A 22,111-nucleotide genomic window follows, 5' to 3' on the forward strand; every position below is an offset into this window, starting at 1 on the left:
AAATCCGAACTGGATTCCTGGGACAGGGCTATGCAAATTCTAAAAGATGAACTAGAGAAAACTTTGTATGAGGGAGATACGAGTATGGAGGAGGTCGGTTACCTTCCTTCACGTTAAACAGTATTTTACTGCGCTAGATATTTAACCGAATTGCCTAGTTTGTTCAGTCATCAGCTAAACATATGGTATACATTAAAGAATGTTGTTTCCATATGCCATAATGGAAATATTTAAGCCCTCAAGGTTCTAAGTACTGAACCGATTGAAATGTAGTTTTACAACTACCCACACCTCACTATGAACTGTTTGAAAATTAGCAACTTTGTCTTTTTTATTTGTGGGTCGTGTTAATACAAATTTAACAGATGTAAGTGGTTGGACTATGTAATCGTTAAGGTTTTGGCTATAATTCAATTTATAGTTTTAAGACTATCAAAATAACTTAATTGTTGCAATATAATTATATAAAAAAAGCTTTACAGCAAGTGTCTGCTTTGAGGGCAGTAATATTAACTCTAACCTAGGTTGTTATTCTACATGAAAATTACACAACAGCTGATTCACCATAGGTAAACCTCTGAAGGTAAATTGCTGTTGGTTGTTTCCAGGCTTCAGAAAGAAATTATGCACTCTATGTTGCAAAGCAAGCTGCAAGCTTTTCAGAAGTCTGACTTAATGCAGATAAAGATATCATAATTACAAAACTACATGCAGAGCTGCATTTGCCCAGCAGGATGGAAATGCTATTCAGAACAAGGCAATCACTGAAACAAGAGGAGTAATTAATGTAATACAACTGTTGAAGATAAAACTGCATTTTGCTAATTTTTATGACTGAATAATCCTTTAATATCTAGTGTTTAGCATTTTGAGCATTAGAAACAAAACGTATACATTAACTGTATTAATGCTTCCACCTCCACTACTACTGCTGGTACTTACAACAAACCACAAGAACTGACCAGCCTGATCAGAATACTTGAAAGAGAAAATGATGCTAACTACACACACAAGGCCAGTTGATATTAATATTAATAGTGTTTGTTGTGTGAAGTTGTTTGGCTCGATTCAGTTATTTGTGATGAATTTTGTTCTGGGGGCAGATCTGCCCCGCAGGCAGAATAACACATTTCTTATCTGATTGGTTTACTATGGAAAGAAAGCAGGGTTTTGTTTCAATGACTTTTCTCTAACTGATTGGTTTGCATTTGGAGGCAGAGTTATTTTTGATTTTTGACTGTTGAAAGAAGTCACTGATTTGGAGGGAGTTGTTCATTTATATTGTATTAACTTGCAAACGTTTCGATTTAGAAAAGTGTTCCTTTGAAAAGAAAAGAAAAAAAAAACATCAAGATACAATGACAGATTTAGAGTGCCAATAGGAAGTAACCCCCACCCCCCTTGGACATTTTCATAGTTTGTTGTGTTACACACCTGAAATCCTGATACATTTAAATGGGATTTTTTTTTTCCCTTTCATTTACACAACCTACTCAACACCTTCAATGTGTGAAAAATTGGGGGGGGGGGGGTGAAAAAACAAATCAATTAAAAATAAAAACCCAAAGTGTCTTCATTAGGTAAGTATTCACCCCATCTACTATCAAACTCCTAAACAAGCTCAGGTGCAACCAATTGCCTTCAGAATTCACACGATAAATTAATTGGAGTCCATCTGTGTGCAATAAAAGTGGCTCACATGATTTCAGATTAAATACACCTGTACCTGTAAGGTCCCACAGTTGGGTAGTGCATTCAAAGCAAAGATACTACCATGAAAACCAAGGAGCTTTCAAAACAACTCTGGGGTAAAGATGTGGAAAGGCACAGATCAGGGGAGGGGTATAAAAAGATTTCAAAGGCATTGAATATCCCTTGGAGCACATTCAAGTCGATTATTGAAGTGGAAGGTATACGGCACCACCTAGAATCTGCTTAGAGCAGGCCGTCCTCCCAAACTGAGCAGCCGGGTAAGAAGGGCATTGGTCAGAAAAGCCATCAAGAGTCCAATGGCAACTCTGCAAAACAGCGTTCCATGACTGAGATGGGAGAAATTGTCCATGTGTCAACAATAGCTGGGGTACTCCACAAATCTGGCCTGTATGGAAGAGTGGCAAGAAGAAAGCCATTTCTGAAAAAAGCCCATGTAAAATCCTTCTTGGAATTTGCAAAACGGCATGTGAGAGACTCTGAAAAAATGTGGCAAAAGATTCTGTGGTCCAATGAAACAAAAATTGAACTATTTGGCAATAAAAAATCTCTTGCCTCTTTAAAGCATTGAGTAGATTTGTGTAAATCAAAGGGAAAAAAATCCCATTTAAATGCATCAAGATTTCAGGTTGTAACACAACAAACTGAAAACGTCCAAAGAAGGGGTGAATACTTACTATAGGCACTGTACATCAGACTTTGGGGTATTCTGTGCTCATGTGTTTCAACTTGCAAAGTTTTACTTGCTATTTTAACAAAAAATGCATGCATACTTTTACTGTATTAATTATTTTGAGTATTGCTCAGAGAGGTGTGTTTCAAAATGTGGTCCTACATTTTCACAATGTCATACTGTTTTGCTGTTGTTTACTGCATGACCAAAAATATAGGTGTTTGTAAGAATGAAGTTCACAGAAGCGGTCATTCATAGTCATTCATTTTAACAATAATATTATATAGGCCATATATGATTATGTACAGGCAAGGAATAATTAATATTTATATTTAAAGATTTGTTGTTGCCATTGTTCCCCTCTGCCTTGGGAGAATATATGTTATTGTCAGTGTGAGAATCTGCCTTAGGGGAAGATGTGTGTGTGTGTGTGTGTGTGTGTGTGTGTGTGTCAGTGTGAGAATCTGCCTTGGGGGAAGATGCTTCACTGTCAGTGAGAGAATGGGGGAAGATGTGGGTGAAATACATTTTCTATTTATTATATTTTACTATTGGTAGATATTGTTAAGTATTTGTGCATTATTTTCACTTACAGATATGTTCACAAGAAGTTCGGAGGTTATTAAACAATGTCTTTAAAACATTGCCTTCCTCATTAATACAGTTGTGACTACTTGTTGGAAAATGTTGCTTAATTAATATGAGGGAAGCTTAAATAAATGCTTTGTTAAATAAAGGAAAAGCTCTAAAAACCAAGATGTTAAAACATAAAGCTTAAAAATAAGATTGCTTAATACTGTAAAAGTATGCATGCATGTTTTGTTAAAATAGCAAGTAAAACTTTGCAAGTTTAAGAAAATGAGCACAGAATACCCCAAAGTTTCTGATATAAATCTGTCATTTTCTCTTGAGTTTTTTTTTTTATTTATTTTTATTTTTAAGGAACGGCTCTTATAAACAAGGGATGGGGGGGTCGTTGACTTAGGCAGGGGTGAAATTACAGGCATTATTGCAGAGGGAATATATTTAACATTAGGTAGATAGATTACGTTTACAATTAGGCATGCTTAAAATTCAAAGGTAGACCACAGCACACACTCACGATAAAGAATCAAGAAGCGCAGCTAACATGACCTGTGAAATACAATTCAAAGCTGCTGCAGTATGTCCACTCTTTTGTCATTTCAAATATTTTCACAAAACAAATATTAAACTTTAAAGCTGCAGTGCAAAACCACATCACAAAAAACACATCTGTAGGTGAAAAACACTAAAATAAAATGCCATGTTTTTATATAGCGCCTTTCATAGTCGACCACTTTACAAGATATGAGACTAGGATGTGTGAGCTATGCATTAGCTCCAGAATCACTGACAACAATGTCTCACCCGAAAGACGGAGCACAAGGAGGTTAAGTGACTTGCTCAGGGTTACACAATGAGTCAGTGGCTCAGCTGGGATTTAAATCAGGGACCTCCTGGTTAGAAGCCTGTTAAACAAAAAACAATAAATTAACATCCAAAATACCACTATAGCATTAAAATGTTCAATACAAAAAAATGTTGCCCGTTCTGTTACTAGCTCAGAAAATTCAAAAGTATGGATTGTAGAGTAACAACAGGAAAGCGTAGTCAATCAGACTGTAGAGTGTATTATCTGATCCGAAACCATCTTCATCATCTGAACCAAAGAAAACCCTAACCCTAACCCTAACCCTGAATCATTCAATGCACAGAACTACTTCTAGGCAGCTTTTTTTTTCTATTCATGTAAAAAACGGAAATGTACGCTTAAATTTAATGTGACTTTCAGCTAAAAGTTTGGGTGGGATGATCGTTCAAATCGGGGTGTTGACTCATCAGAATCTGGTTATATATACAGTGCCTTGCAAAAGTATTCAGACCGCTGACCAATTCTCTCATATTACCGAATTACAAATGGTACATTGAAATTTCATTCTGTTTGATATTTCATTTTTAAACACTGAAACTCAGAATCAATTACTGTAAGGTGACATTGGTTTTATGTTGGGAAATATTTTTAAGAAAAATAAAAAACTGAAATATCTTGCTTGCATAAGTATTCAACCCCTGTGCTGTGGAAGCTCCCAGTTTGCACTGATGAAAGAAATTGCCCTAACGAGGACACAATTACCTTACCATTGGCCCCACCTGTAAACCATTAAAGTTGCTGTCACATTTTCTGGCTAAAAACCCCACTGTTGAAGGCTCATTGGTAAGGCTGTGAATCTGAAGGAAAATGAAGACCAAAGAGCATTCTGCAGAAGTTAGAGATAAAGTAATACAAATGCATAGATTAGGGAAAGGGTACAAAATAATATCCAAGTGTTTGAATGTCCCAGTGAGCACAGTTAGATCAATAATCAGGAAGTGGAAGCTGCATCACACCACCCAGGCACTGCCAAGAAAAGGCTGTCCCTCAAAACTCAGCGCTCAAACAAGAAGGAGACTTGTGAGAGAAGCCACAGAGAGGCCAACAATCACTTTGAAGGAGCTACAGAGTTCAGTGGCTGGGAGTGGAGTAATGGTGCATCAGTCAACCATATCAAGAGTTCTGCATAACACTGGCCTGTATGGGAGGGTGGCAAGAAAGAAGCCGTTACTCAAAAGGTACCATCTGAATGCGCGTCTGGAGTTTGCCAGAAAGCATGAGAGTGACCCAGCTGTGATGTGGGAAAAGGTTTTGTGGTGAGATGAGACCAAGATAGAGCTTTTTGGCCAAAATTCAAAGCGCTGTGTGTGGCGCAAACTTAACACTGCCCATGCCTCAAGACATGCTGTGGGGATGCTTCTCATCAGCAGGGACTGGGCATCTTGATACAATTGAAGGAAGAATGGATGGAGAAAAATACAGGAAAATACTGCAAGAGAATCTGCTTCAGTCCGCTAAAAAACTGAAGCTTGGGAGGAAATTCACCTTTCAGCAGGACAGTGATCCCAAGCACAAGGCCAAAGCAACATTGGATTGGCTCAAGAACAAAAAGGTGAATGTCCTACAGTGGCCCAGTCAAAGTCCTGATCTCAATCCCATTGAGAATCCGTGGCACTATTTGAAAATTGCGGTCCAACCAACCTGAACAACCTGGAGCAAATCTGCCAAGAAGAATGGGCCAAAATCACTCCAACACTGTGTGCAAAGTTGGTACATACTTTCCCCAAAAGACTTAAAGCTGTTGTTGCAGCAAAAGGTGGCTCTACCAAACATTAATGGGTGGGGGTTGAATACTTATGCAAGCAAGATATTTCAGTTTTTTATTTTTCTTAAAAATATTTCCCATCATAAAACCAATGTCACCTTACAATAATTGATTTTGAGTTTAAGTTTTTTAAAATAAAATATCGAACAGAATGAAATTTCAATGTACCATTTGTAATTCAGTAAAATGAGAGAATTGGTCAGGGGTCTGAATACTTTTGCAAGGCACTGTATATGTATTTTTTTTCTTCAGAATTTACAGAGTTAATGTCATGTACATTAGATAATGGTCTAGCTAAATGCACTATTTAGTCTCTGAAACCACATGGTGCCAGTATGTAGAGCACCACTATTTCAGAAAGCAGTTAAGATACAAACTTCCCATTTTCAGGTGAAACACTGGATAAAAGGGTGCCATGCATTTTACTTTTTGGTTTCCATATTACATATATTTTCAAGTTTGATACACAGCTTTATTCTTTGATTAACTATGGATATTACATAAAGTCATTCCACATACTATAAATGCACAACGTATTCCACAATATCCAATATAACTTACTTGTGTCATTACAAACCAAGCAAACTGTTGGTAGATATACAATGTAATGGGTTAATGCACTACTCTCTACCACAGAGAATTGTTCACAAATCATAAATGTCTAGTTGTTCATAAAGTATTTATTTAGATTTAAAAGTGAAGGGATGATCATTTTAATGATGTTGTAGGCACATTAAAAGTCCTAATGGTAATGCTAATGGAAACTGACGATAGAAGGGCTAATAACACCATAAATACTTGATGCAATGCGGTTTCATTAATTCAACAACAAATACTGTTTTTAAAACTAAGGCCTTGACCTAAAAATGATTAGCCCATCCATTTAACAAAAATGTTGTAAGCTTGTAATTAGGTTTTATTTTTAGTTTGTTGCAAGTATTAACATAATGGGGTCTATTAAATTGATCTAAGCGATGGCAAATCAGAAAAAATCGGACTTGATAAAGAAAACAACACCTCTAAGAACGCGTGTCTCTTAGGGCCGTTTCACACTAAGCAATAATTACCAGCAATTATTCCCAGCAGTATTTTTTTTTTTTTTGTTATTCTACACTTGCCAACTTTTAATAGCAATATTGTTGGACACATTACCAGCAATTTCATGCAAATACAGCATGTCGCTGTTGAAGGATGCTGCTGCTTTATGACTCGATAGCGGCAATAAAACTGAAAAGACAAGAAAAAAGAGAAGAAAAATGTGGACAAATAGATACAGCTACCCGTCTGTGAAACAAAGACAGGATCAGGTGGTATAAGAACATATCATGAAAGAACTAGCCTCGGAAGACAGACAGACATTCTAACGATGTTTAATGTTTTGAGGAGCTTGTAAAAGAACAAATTTTGAAGCAAACATCTTTATAAAATGGTGGTGGTGGTGGGGGGGTGTACCCTTATTTTGTTTAGGTTAACAGATGGTTCCCTTTTAAGTATGAAATGTAACAATTACCGAATGAGTATTTACCTCTTGAAGACCCAAAACCTGAATAAGGTACATCAAAGCTGCTCAGCTGAGCCTGTGACGCAGTCATACCCACCCCGGAGGGTATAAAGGACTGCTTGCACAGATCTCGTTGCCATTTCTCCTTTCAAGAACAGGAGAGCCTATACAGATAAGCACTTTTTACTTTTTCGGCTATAGATTTTCTTATTTATTTTGTGTTTACATAAATTATATGTGTTATTAAACATAATCACTGTATTAGTTTTACTAATTATGCGCATTTGTGCACTACAGCCTGCTGTTTGTTACGTCTCGCTGCAGCCTTGTGCCCCATGCGAAGCCATGGCTTGAGTCGCTCCTTCCCAGGGTCAAGCAACATAAGTCAACTGATTTTGTCCTCTTCCCCCAGGCTGAAATAGCTTCGACTGGATTTATTTTATTATCATATTGGCTTCGGCCAAAATTACAAGACAGTTTGTATAATTAAAGTAATTGTTATTGCTCTATTTTATTGAGAAATATTTTTCTTTTCTCATTCTCTTTTCCTGTTTTAATAAGAGGCTGCTTCGGTTGTGGTTGCTTGCAATCTCTACAACAGCATCTTGATGCAGTTTTGGTGACAGCTTTTGCGTCACCATTACGAGGGCTGTTAGTTCTTTGTAACAAGCACGCTTCTCTCAGCCTTGTGTGAGTTCTGACAATGGTTTTGCCAGTAGCTTGCACAGGTGGGCATCCCTGTACTGTGCTACCCACAATAACTGCGAACCGGTCGGCTCGTACCGTCACGACCCACTCTGTTCCCGACCCGGTACCACACCGTACAACACAGTGCTAAAGTCACTGAACCAACCCTGTACCGTCCTGGTTCTGACCCGATACCGTACTGACCCGGTGCTAAAGTCCCCAAACAGGTACCAAGCTGACCCTGTACCATACTAACCCGGTTCTAAAGTCACCGGACCTGTACCAAACCGACCCAGTAAAGTACCAGCCCGGTAATCACAGAACCGGTACCGGACCAACCCGCTACCGACCAGTGCTTACATCTCGGTCAGGTACCAAGCCAGTCTTGTTCGGATCTTGAACATCCCTGTTTCTATCTTTAAACCTTTGCTGCCTAAGAAGAATGACCATATATGGGCATGAATATGACCACTTTGTGTTTTAGCGCTGTCGAAATCAGAAATTAAATATCTTGTATAGTAGCAGAGCTACACAAGATTTTACGATGCATGGTATTTTACGAAAAACAACCTTCAAAATGGCAAATGCAGACCAGCTTTCCAAAAACTGAGACTGGAAACATTATTACCCTGTTTATTAGTATAGACCTCACAAAAGTAAAGACATATCACACAAGATGTTGAGTAGATCCATTTTCTTTTTTATTAAAAAAAAAAAAAAAACAACTTACAGGTATTGGTAAAACAAAAACTAGTTTTGACAAGTGCCTATATGAATCTGCATTGAACTGTCCCATGGCAGTTATACGGCAGTTTTGCAGGACTTGTTTGACAAGGGGAAATCCCCCTCTACATTAAAGGTTTATCTGGCAGCTATTTCAGCTTGCCATGTCAAAATTGACTCGGTCTCCCCAGGAGCTCACTTCCTTGTGGGGCAATTTTTGAAAGGAGCTTGGCAGCTTCGGACGCCTATGAAGGATATTGTTCCTCACTGTAGGCTTAACATGGTGCTTGATGCACTCATGAAGCCTCCACTTGAGCCATTGCATTCAGCTGAGCTGAAATTTGTATCACTCAAAGTGGATTTCTTGCAATTACCTCTGCAAAGCATTCTCAATTTGTGAAAGCCTGCTTCATTTTTGCAGAAGCCAGGACAAAGGTTAATTTGGAATTATATTATAAATAAAGAAGCCTAATTTGCTTTCCGAATTCATATTATAGATATGCTTATTATTTGCTATTTTAATGAACCAAAGAAACAAAGTAATTTTACAAGTGTGTTTCTCAGTGTTTACTTTAAAGAAAACCTTTTTTTATATAGTATTTCAAATGTTATGATTTCTGTAAGTTTGAAGTTATACATGCATGTTATTAACTTTCCTCTAGTTACAGCCCAAACAGCAGAAAAATATAATTTGAGCAAATACTCACTCTTGAGAACGTACATGTGGAAAACATGAAATATATATATATATAGTTATATCATATATATATATATATATATATATATATATATATATATATATATATAACAAATACATTTATATTTTGATTACATCTGTAAGTATCAGTAATACTAATATAATTATACATGAACTGATGTATTTTCTATGGAATTAATATGAAGTAAACATTCATTCAAGATACATTAAATACTAATATTGGTGATATTTTAACATGTGCTTATTCATGATTTTATACACGTTTTTTTACATGTTTAAAAATGCACGTTAAATAAAATGCTGAATGGCGACGTTATGATTTTCAATTTATTTAGCATCTTATTGTGCTCTTTTTTTATGGAGCTGGTCCTTGGATGCTGCCATCTTTGAATGACAATAAAAAGTGCACCATAGCCAGAAAACTTGCCAGCAATGTTTCTGCGGAGAGGAGTCAGAACCTCTTCAGCTCTAGGCAAGATTGCAGTATTTGCGTACTAGCAATAATTAAATATATCTTTGTCTTTTAAAAGTAAAATGACAGGTTTGTTCTTATGTGGTGATATTTAGACCCTTAACTGATCGGTTGATAGACCCCAGTGCCTTCTTTAGTTAACCCTATGTCTAAAGGATTTGCCAGCTTTACTGAACTATTCCAGTAATGTCCACATAATTTTGATAAAGGTGTTTGAAAAAAAAAATAAGAAAATCATGTTGTGGCAGAGCAAAGCTCTGCCCTTTAAATTGGCAGAGATGGGGTTAACTTCCCCTACCTGCCTGGGTTTATTATGTTCAGGTGGCTGGGGTTGATTAGTTGATTAGGTTGATTAACGATCAATCAGCGCCCAGCCACCTGATATAAAAGGAGGCCTCTGCTTCTCATTTGGAGAGAGGGAGCTGAGGAAGCAGGTTGGGTTTTTTTGGTTGCTTGGAAAGTTTGAATCCAGTGAAGGCATTGCCCAGCCTGGAAATTGTTATTTTTGTAAGTTTTGCTTTTTGTCTTTCTTTGTGTTGAAATTGCTTTGTTTTGGCCCTTGTGCCCTTTCATTTTTGTGTTTATTTATAATAAAATAGTTATTTTTTTGAACTGCAGTCTGTCTCTGGGCCTCTATCCACTCGCCAGCCTGCCACACATGTATTCCCTCAGTAAAAAAAGTAATTTTCAGTAGTCTTCTTACTGCTGGCAAATCTTCTGAATAGGTATTCTATTAAACCATATACTTTTGTATATTGATATTGCTTTTGCTTAGATGTTCAGATCTGAAATTTAGAAGTGTCACCATTAAGTAAATAATATCGAAGTCCCAATACCTTCCTCAGCATAGTTTGCATATTAAAGGGGAATTAATGTCTCTTGTTCCATGCTTAATTTCATTATATCTTTATAATTGATTAATGTTCCTTTGTAAAGTAGGTATGAATAATGTATTACTTATATAGCCCTTGGCGTAAAAATTGTTTAATTTTAGTGAATGTAACAGTGTATCAGAAAAATTCAAGTGGTTTTCTTGGTGGTTGTGACAGGGAGAGCCCTGTCTCTAGTTCCTGCACAAATGTGTGCAGCTGGTATGTGGAGTAGGAGATGCATTGCTGGGCAACCAATTGAGCAGTTAGGCTCGCCCGGCGCTGAGTTGATCAAGAGGTCCGGATTGGCTGGGGGTTCTTGCCCAGGGAGGCTGGGTGGAGCTCAAAAAGCATCTGCTACACAGATGGGCACTGAGTGAAAGCTTGTGTTTGTTTACATTGAGAAGGAGAGCGTCCACTCTGCAGGAACTACTAAATGAAACAAGGCCATTTGAAGAGGCAGGAGTCAATACAAGAATGCCGGGACTCAGGGAGACCAAAAGTAGATCAGTTTTGGACATGTTGATTCCAAAGTGTAGAGAGGGTTTGTGTAGAGTAGTAGGTTCCTGGAGCAGGACATTCCTTTTAGTGGGACTAGTGTTCACCATTTGTGTGGCAAACTTTTATTTTTAGCTTTGTTTTGTTTTATTTATTAAAGGTGACACTAGGACTACCATTGCTGGTACCCTAGTGTCAGCACTTGTGTTATTAAATATGCGTGCCTGTGCATCGTGTCAACACCCACTGCTTTGTGGCTGCCTCAGTATTATTCAGTGATGACCCACACACTTAACAAATCCCCCTGCTACAGTGGTACATTAAATTTAACCATGGCACTGATACATAGGCTGCAGCAAGTTGAGCTTTATCAGCCGTACCATGTATTGCTTGCAAAACCCTATTTAAATGGTATAATGCTAATAAAATATAGGGGTTTTGTTTAAACAGCCTTTTATTGTGAGCATCTGTGTTGGCATATTTGATGAATGTGTGTTAATTTTTTCTTCACACGTCCCCTGTCTGGCTCAGTGATTTTCATTGAAAATGTGCCAGCTAGAAAATAGAGCAAACTGAGTAAACAGTACTTATTCTTAAGAGCAAGCATAATTAAATATGCAAATAACTAAAATGATATAATTAACCTTAAGAGAGTGTTGAGGGCTCTTCAAAGCTTTTGTATTTTATTTTAATCCAGAGACGTGTTGGGATCAAAGAAAACTAATTTGCATCTAGTTGTTGACATTTTGCCAATGACATGAAGTGACAACTGTTTCAATAAACTTTCAGTTGTAATACATGTTTGTTCATTGTGGTTCTGCAGTGGATCTAGCTGTTTTTAATGACAAAGGAATAGCTGATATCAATATTTAACTTTCTGTAATATTACTAAAATTGTAATTCTAGCATCTTTTAAGAAGGCAGAAAGGGATTGTGATGGGGTACTCCCTGCCCCTGTGTGCAGTTCATGTTTTGTGAAGTTGTGTATTTGTATGTATTTCTGCATGGGGTGTGTCTGTGTGCAAATATAGGTGGGAATGAGGCTGGAGCTGAGCTGTAAATTGAATACATGTTTAAATGATTTATTAGGGCTCCAGCCACAGGTGTATAAATAAGGTACTCACAGGTGGTGAAATAGTTAGTGATTGTGAGAATTAATGTTAGTGAAGGTATGTAATGTGTGTTCTGTGTTGTGCTGTACTGTGTTTACGTTCATGAGTGTTTTGAATAACCTTTTGTTTTGGCCCTTGTGCCTTTTGATTTGTTAAATGTGTTTTGTTTAACGTTTCTGTCTGTTATTTTTGTTTGTTTATAATTAAATGTGCTCACTAGTGTTTACAAACCTGCATTCTCTGCCTCCTGATTCTTTTCCTGATTACAACAGGCGGGTTACATTCTGTATTTTAAATATGTGCCTTTCTTGCAAACAATCTCTGTGTTTTGGAACATAGGTCACTGTGACATACTATACTGTATATCACAAACTTTGGCTTAAAGTTTGTGATATACAGTACAGTTAAATAATCCAACTGCACATAGAAATTCTGAATGCCTGAATACAACAAGAATAACAGTGTTTAACTCATGTTGATAGATCAAGCAGCTCTTTATTTTTATAAAGATGTGTTGCTTTTGGAACCAATATATTAAATGAGTATGTGGATAGTTAAAGAACTGGAATGTGGGAAAACTTGATCATTTTATTGGAAGATACAGATTGCTGATTATGATCATCAAATAAAACTTATCTTACACCGTATTCTTGTAAAAGAGAGCCTTCTTAGAAAACTGGAGCTGAATTGCTACATATATTGAGAGTGTTTGGACAGGGAGGAAAATGGGCTCTTGGTAAACTTTTAAAAAGTTGACAATACAGTGTAAGTAGCTGGAATAGAAATACAAGATTAGAAGCACAATGCAGTAAATATGTAAATGAAAATGCTAAACAGTAATCAAATCGGTATCTAAAACAACATAAAATGGACGAAATATAATACAACCCAAGTAAATTAGACGATCTTTTAATGACTTGTTTTCCCATCAATTCAGTAACATGTAGGACATTTGATCCCTCTGTGATTTAGGCAAATCATTTTTTATAATTATTTCTCAGTTTCCTCAGTAGCTTTAGTTTATATTGTGCATCACAGTGCATTTGAATGAAATCCACTTGGCAGTGAGAGCTGCTCTTGTTGTAAATCAAGGACTTTACCAACAGTGCGTTGGTTATGGCAGAAGAATGAGTTGTCAATTGGGATTTGGGTGATAAGTAGCCCTGCCCCCAGTTAGACTTGGGATAACTGCAAATCTGCATATTCTGCTGGGCTCTACAGTGAATGACCTTGACCCAGATTTACTTTCATCAAGCGTAAGAAAAAGCAAACACCCAAATTAGAAGAAGGAATTCTATACAGCTCCACAATTCTGCATGCGTACCTTCCCTTACCCCAGATAGTTTGTTGTGATAGTATGATAAAATGTATGTTGACAGAGCATCACACACATTATTAAATGTTTTTTTCTTTTCCATAGAACAGCTGGTTGAAAGACACTTCCTTGTGATTGCATCTTTATATACTACTAATGTCCCCTAGCTAGCAGACAGTGCTGATCTGCAATGCACAGATCAAAGCCGCTAAGGTGTAGTACACTCTGGTCCCGTAGCTACTCTGAAGCTATGCGTGCCATTTGCAATATAAGATATGCTGCTGAAGGTCAGAAAGGCATTGATGCTCCAGGGTAGATGATAGATAGATATTTTTACTTTTTAAAAATATACTTTATTTTAAAGGGTACATAAGGACCTTTTTTATTTTATTGTGTTGCATGTTCCCATGTGTTGCTACAACTGTTTATGTAAGGTGTGTGCATTTTTACATTTTGACCACTGAGATGGATTTACCAGTGAGCAGGAGGATGATGGGAAATGTAGTTCTGGCGGTCCATGCGGGTGCATGTAAAGCCATCTTGAGGCAGGGTTTAAAAGTTTAAAAAAGTGGTCAAAATGTAAAAAAATTAAACAAATTAAAATAATACACACACCTTACATAAACAGTTGTAGCAACACATGGGAACATGTAACACAATAAAATAAAAAGGTCCTTAACCAATAACAAAAGAAAAACAGAAATAACAAAAACACATTCATATTACTCTTCCCAATACCAGATATAAAATGCAATTAACTTATCACCCTAAAATGTAAAGACACACCTTAAAATCACAAAAACAAAGACAATTCAAGTGTTTTCTGCTCAATTACACACACAACCCACCCCCACACCAAGTGCGTTTAAAAATGTCCAGGGTGTGCATAATGGAATAAAAATTAAAATCCCGTTTTACTCTGGCCAAAACCAGCACTCTATAAAAATCAAGGGCATAATAAGTAACAGTCCCATCCACCTTGTACTTCCTGTTTTTTAAAAGTGCCAATTTGGTTTGTCCCAGTATAAAATGTGCAAGTTGGCATATATTTTTCCTTCGTTTGGTGTATGATACACCAAACACAAACATAGTCTCTGAAAAGTCTATCCCAAGACCTCGAAAAAGGACTGCTTTAGTGCAAGCAGTGTGGATAATGTCTGGCAATACACATAACAGTGGAACATAGCCTCTATATCTCTGCAAAAAGAGCATGTATCAGTGATCCTTGGATCTATTATTGCAAAGGTATGAGTTTACTGCAAGAATGGTATGCAGAAGTCTCCACTGTAGGTCTCCTGATCTTAGGTAGAGGGGGCTTATACAAGAGCTTCTCCTCCACACTGTACAGAGGAAGGTCTGTTTTAGTTGGAGTAGGCACTCTTCCTGCTCACTATCCAGGGGATCAGCTGGGCAGACGAGTAGGGATGGGAAGGGGTCTCGCAGGGAGGTGGGACATGGTGTTCTCTTGGTAGGGTAGGGTAGTGCAGAGGTGTGAGAGCAGCAGGCTGGCCACCATCACAGAGCATAGACCCAGTGCTGCAGACAGACTCTCTGGACTTATCCAGGTGTGATTTTTTAAAATCAGTTTTATAATCCTGGCTTTAATCAGGGTGCCAGAAAAAGTGAGAGAGTTACACAGCCCTATTCGAAAAGCAGAGTTAAAAACAAAAGTTTCCTCAAGCACCCAATAGAAGGCCACTGTTCGTTTACTTTGCTCTGCAAATACACTTCCATGCCCTCAGTACCCCCCTGTAGTACTGTGCTAAACCAGAACAGTTAATTTTGCTTGTTTGCATTAACAGCAAGTGTCTGTCAAGACCCAGGCCTCCAGCCTGGTGAAGGAAAGCCAGAGCTAGGTCTCTCCAGGGGGGGGGGCACTCTTGGCAATACAGGAGTTTTTGCAGGGCCTGTAAACGAAAAGCAGCAGTATGGCTGACAATGTGAAGGAGGCCCTGCTCACCCTCCTCCAGTGGCAGGTACAGCACACTCTGTCTCAACCAATGCAGTCCATCCCATTAGAAATCCAGGATCACTTTCTGGAGCTGTTATAACAGTGACTACTGTGGCTCCACATAGATCAGTGTGCCAGAACATTCATGCTACCAGGTTATTTACAATTGAAACCCCCTCCCAATTCTTTTTCACCCCATTTCTTTCAAAGCAGACTCTTTTTCATTTTTAACGAGAACTACAATGTCCTCAGCATAGTCCGACGCTTTAATAAAGGGTACTGTGAGCTGTGTTAAAACCTCAGTTTGCACATTAGACATTCTAACAACAGGGAGAATAATAAACCTGAGCGGGGACAGCCTTGTCTAATACCTCTCTGGACAAGGAAAGGTGCACTCAGTCCCCCCCCTCATTGATTTTCAGCAGGCTGACAATGTTACAATAGAGGACTTGAGTCTGGGTTAAAAAACCAGAGCCAAATCCGAATGTTCCCAGCACCTACCACAAGTACTGCTGATCCACTCAGTCAAAGGCTTTCTCCTGGTCCAAAGACCAGCAGAGAAGCCAAGGAGCTTGGAAGCAGCTAAAATGTCTTGAATTAAAAATATATTATCAAAGATTGACCTGTTGGGGGCGCAGTAGGTATGGTCGGAGTGAATGATGATTCCCATCACAGATTTCAATGTTTTGGACACAATTTTATAGTCCGCGCAGAGCAACGACAGTGGATGCCAGTTCTTGGTCTCACACAGATCCCTCTGGTTTGGCAGCAGAGTGATAATTGCATGCCTGCAGCTTAGGGGCAGCTCTCACTTTACACAGCTGGTAAATCAGCTATCAGTAATCAGTAGAATTCGACTGGTAGACCATCAATTCCTGGAGCCTTACCTCCTGTCAGTACCTGGAGAGAGTCAGAGAGATAAAACCATGTTTAACCAGGTTTAGATGTTGTGAACAAGTATAAAAACAATCCAACCTTGCCAGAGAGATTAACTTATTTGTCACTTTCCTCCAAGTAAATTGCCTTGTCTTAAAATTGATATTTTCTCAAATATAATTAAAGTCATATTTATTTAAAATCAAAGACAACTAACTCCCTGGCAGACTGAGAATTTTGATCCTTCCTACAGTTCAAAGTGCAGTTAAAATCACCAACCAATAATATTACTTCATCAGCAGCACAGCCTCCTAAAGCCTGCTCTAAAACTTGGAAAAAACTAACTCTTTCCTGCCCTTCATTTGGTGCATAAACATTAATAAAGTTAAACATTTTTCCCTCCACCATAGCGTGAACTTTGGGCAGTCACCCTTTAACCAATTCACTCTTGACAACAGAATCAGGCTAATCTGCCTTGAAAATAAAATTGCCACTCCAGCACTCAGGTTTGTCACATGGCTAAAAAAAAATACCTCCGCTCCAGTCTCGAAGCCACTCGGCCTGGTTGGTTACAGTGCTTTCTTTGGAGATATTTTGCAGGTATTATAAAACCAGGTTCGCGAACCACTTGGCTAGCTTTCTCTGATATGTTTCCTTACACTGACTGTCTTTTGTTTCTGTTCAGTTTCTGCTGTAGACAGAGCCGGTGTCTGATCGCTGTTTACAGCTGCAGACTCATTCTCCTTTCTTACAGCCTCATCCCCCATACTGTCACTGTTATCTGGCTCTGAGACCAGTGTGCTTAATTTACTAGTGCTGCTCTGCAAAGCAAGGATCACTGGCTCATCTGCGTCATTCCTGGCTGCTTTGATGCTTGCTTCCCCCACTGCAGTCACACCAACTCCCTCTGCTAGAGGCTGCTGACCATCGTCATCTGGCACTGCAGCCTCGGCAATCTGCCTGCTTTCTGTGTTAGTATCTGGGACCGGAGGTGCCGCTCTCCCGGCTTGTCCAGTTTCACTACGCTGCCCTGCCCCGGCTCTACTCCTATTACTGTCTGTCTGTTGACTGTCTTCCTCGCCATCTCTTTCCGGACAATTTTTAGCAACATGTCCTTCACTTCCACAGCAAAAACATTTAATTGATTCTGATGAGTCAAAGATTACACAATCACTGCCCTCAATTCTAAATTTTAATACAATGTTAATGTCCTTGTCGAGGTCGTTCGGAACCATATATAGCTGCCTACAAAAGACACAACATGTTTTAGATGAGGGGATTTGCAGCCCAACGGTATTCTTTTAGTGTTTGATACACTCTGACCATGCCGATCAGAACGGGGGCACATTCGAGAGAATTATCTTTCTTGCAGGTACAGCCAACGGAGTTACAGTACAAAAAATGAATTAATCACAATCCCCTTTTCAGCAGCCTTTGTTACTAGTTCTATTTTGCTTTAAAAAGCAACAATAGACCCGTTCATATGAGACGCAGACTTTACATTCTTGTAACCCACAACTTTTCCCAACACTAAAACACAATTCTCCACGGACACAAAACCATCCAGCACAACCTTTACACCATGAAAAGTTTGGAGAAGTACTCCCTCTCCCTCCTGCTTTTTATTTTAATTAAATATAAAACTATAACATAAAAAACACCCTACTTGGGGAGTGAGTCAGCAACAACATTATATATATATATATATATATATATATATATAATATATATATATATATATATTATAATACCCACACACACAGTGCCTTGCAAAAGTATTCAGACCCCTGACCAATTCTCTCATATTACTGAATTACAAATGGTACACTGAAATTTTTTTATATATATATATATATATATATATATATATATATATATATATATATATATATATATATATATATATATATACACACACACACACACATATATACACACATACAGTACATTGAAAAGGTATTTTCTGCATTTTTGCTTATTTTTGACACTGAGTGTTATCAGATCTTCAACCAAAATCTAATATTAGATAAAAGGGACTCTGAGTGAACAAATAACACAACATTTTGATACTTATTTCATTTATTTATTAAAGAAAGTTATGCAACACCCAATGCCCCCCATGTGAAAAAGTAATCACCCCTTAGATTCAATAACTGGTTAAGCCACCTTTAGCAGCAATAACTGCAACCAAACGCTTCCTGTAGTTACTGATCAGTCTCTTACAGCGCCGTGGAGGAATTTTGGCCCACTCCTTCAAGTAGAACTGCTTCAACTCAGTGACATTTTTGGGTTTTCGAGCATAACCTGTTTGTTTCAGGTCCTGCCACAACATCTCAATGTGGTTTAGGTCAGGACTTTGACTAGGCCATTCCAAAACGTTAAATTTCTTGTTCTTCACCCATTCTGATGTAGACTTGCTTGTGTGTTTCGGATCATTGTGTTGCTGTATGACCCAGCTGCGCTTCAGCTCATGGATGGATGTCCTGACATTCTCCTGTAGAATTCTCTGATACAGAGCAGAATTCATGGTTCCTTCAACGATGGTAAATCGTCCTGGTCCCTCTGCAGCAAAGCATCCCCAAATCATGACACTACCACCACCGTGCTTGACCATTGGTATGAGGTTCTTACTGTGGAATGCAGTGTTTGGTTTTTTCCAGACATAACGGGGCCCACGTTGGCCATAATGTTCCACTTTTGACTCATCTGTCCATAGAACATTGTTCCAGATCTCTTGAGGATCATCCAGGTGCTTTTTGGCAAACTTGAGAACTCTTCCAAACTCTTCCTAGTGAGTGAGCACTGGTTTCCACCTTGCTACTCTGCCATGAATCTCATTTTTGCCCAGTGTCTTTCTGATGGTGGAGTCATGAACACTGACCTTAGCCGAGGCGAGAGACCTGCAGATCCCTGGATGTTGTTCTAGGGTTCTTTTGACTTGGATGATTTTACGCCTTGCTCTTGGAGAGATTTTGGCAGGACAGCCACTCCTGGGAAGATTCACTACTGTCCCAAAGTTTCTCCATTTGGACAATATGGCTCTGACTGTGGTTTGGTGGAGCCCCAGAGCCTTAGAAATGGCTTTGTAACCCTTTCCAGACTGACAGGCATCAACAACTTTTTTTTCCCGGAGGAATTTCTTTTGATCGTGGCACAATGTGCCTCTAGAACCTGTGTGTTGACAACTTCACTCTGATGGTAACGGCCAAAGTTAGTCAGATTTATATTGGGCAGGCCTGATTGTTAATCAAAGTATTCAAACAGCTGACCATAATTATCCCTTTAATTGGGTTGAGTTAACTAGGGAGCCAATAACTTTTTCACACCTGAAGATTGCATGTTTGATTATCTTGCACACCAGACAAATGAAAGAAGCACCAAACTTTGGTGTCATTATTTCTGTCAAACTCCCTCTATATACTACTACAACCCACAAAAAGATCTGACCAAATTCAATGTAAAAAATGTGCAAAAATGCAGAAAATCAGACTTTTTCAACCACACGGTATATATTATATATATATATAGGTATATAGTATATGTGTGTGTACTATATATATATATATATATATTATATATATATATAATTGTATATATATATGTGTGTGTCGCTTTTAAAATGTTTTCTGTTTGTTAAGCCAATTATGTTCATGGGTATGTTACAGTAACTGTGAACAAAGCTGGTGAACTATGTGTCACAATAAAAAAATATATCATGCACATACAAAACACTACATTTAAACTGATGTCACATGTGCTTCCAAATATATTGGATTGTAATTGGTGTGGGGCGGCTTTAAGGAATCCATACACTGTTTTGCTAATGTGTGAAAATCACAATTATTGCATGCAGTGGGTTTAATTATTTGAATGTATTTACATAGTTATTTTTTAAGACATAATCCTTGAGAACTAGGTACATATTTCTATTTAAACATGATAAGCCCCAGGACATAAGTAAATCTCCTTGGCAAGAGGGTGTAATTTGTAAGACAATTTTATGCAAATAATAACCATTTAGAATTTTTTGTATTTTGTATTTAGAATTCTAGAAATAGATTATTATGAACAAAAAGCTGCAGGGATATACTTATTGTTCTTATTATAGTATGCATGTTTTTCTATTATTCTCAGAGAACATGTGCTGTATTTAAGTGAGCAAGAAATCTTATCCAGTATTTATTTATTTATTTGTTTATTATCATGAATTGTTCATGCGCTTGACAATGCTTTTGCTTCTAGAATAAAAATGCATGTAGTGTACTGATTAAAAATGTTTAATTTCTGTCTATCTATCTATCTATCTATCTATATATATATATATATATATATATATATATATATATATATATATATATATATATATATATATACACAGACACACAGACACATACATTTGTATTGAAAAACACTGTAGGTTTCTATTACTGTATATATGCCATCTGGTAGATAAAAAAATAGACTAATATTGGGATAGACGTGATAATTCCTCATAAGGATTATGGGTAGGATATGCCTATTGTACACATTTAGATTTGTTTCTTTAAAAAAAGTTACTTTCTTAGCTAGTAAGATTAATTGGATAATACATTTTGTTCAGTGAATAAAGCTATCAGAATAGTTTGCTGAAATGTTTGTATGCTTTTGGAGATTGTAATAAACTGTCTGGGTTACTGTGATGGAAATATGAGTTCTGGTGATGAATCTTCCTCCCGACCTGTGAGGGCACTAAAGAACGAGAGGAGAAGTATCTGGAAGGGCTGGCCTGACAGTTCGTTTCCGGGTCAGGGAAGTGGGTCAGCCTGGAAAGAAGCGAGACTCTGTTGTAAGACCGTATTGAATTGAAAGGTAAACGAGAGGCAGCTGCAAGTAATAAGGCAGCTGCAACCGTTTACCTAGATATCATGCGGGATTACATATAGGGGCCAGGGTAACGCTGATCTTTTCCTTCGTTTGGGTAAAACGATCGGAGAGAGAGAAGGATTGAGAGAGGAGCTCTCAGTGTGTAGAAAATAATTTGTGTTGTGTGTTATTGTGTTTGTCCTGTTAATTGTCTGTTCTTCACTTGTAGACAGTTAAAGCACACCTCCGGAGCTGTCGAGTAGGGTCAGCACTGTCCGGAACACCACTGCACTATCGTCCGTACTGTTGTTTTCACTCAGCACCAGCATGACTGCACTCACCCAGGATTGGTGACCGTGTGTTTGGTTTTTGTTCGGGACTGTGCCCAGTTGTTGTTATCCCCGCGCTTTACACATTGTTGTGTATAGCCAGGGATTTATTATTTAACGGTCACCAGACCTGGATTACAAATAAAAGCACTTTTCCACTGGATATCGTTGTCTGCCTGTTACTCCTGCATCGCATCACCGCAACACCTATTCCCCGCCACCAGTCACTTTGCTACAGTTACCCATAGCGGTATCTTTCCCATCGGGCACTTTGCTGCACTGTAGAATCACTGTATTATCCTGGGATTGCTCCTTAAATAAATGCTTGATGCAATCCAGGTGGTATTCATTACTGCTGTAAAATACTCTAAAATCCAACTATGCCTTATCCAAACTGAGAAAAGCTGGATTACTTCAAATCAATCAATCATATAAGTATGCACCATCAACTTACTCCGTCAACGTCAGCAGCCTTGACATAGGCGAAGACATGCTGAAAGGGTGCATCGGCCTCGGCACACATATGAGGAGCTCAGCAATGAGCAAATCGTGTCCAGGTATCGTCTCGACTCATCTATGCCACATGCTGCATGATGACCAGGCCAGAACAAACCTGC

This window comes from Polyodon spathula, chromosome 4 (genome assembly GCF_017654505.1).
Source record: "Polyodon spathula isolate WHYD16114869_AA chromosome 4, ASM1765450v1, whole genome shotgun sequence".
NCBI classification, from domain to species: Eukaryota; Metazoa; Chordata; class Actinopteri; order Acipenseriformes; family Polyodontidae; genus Polyodon; species Polyodon spathula.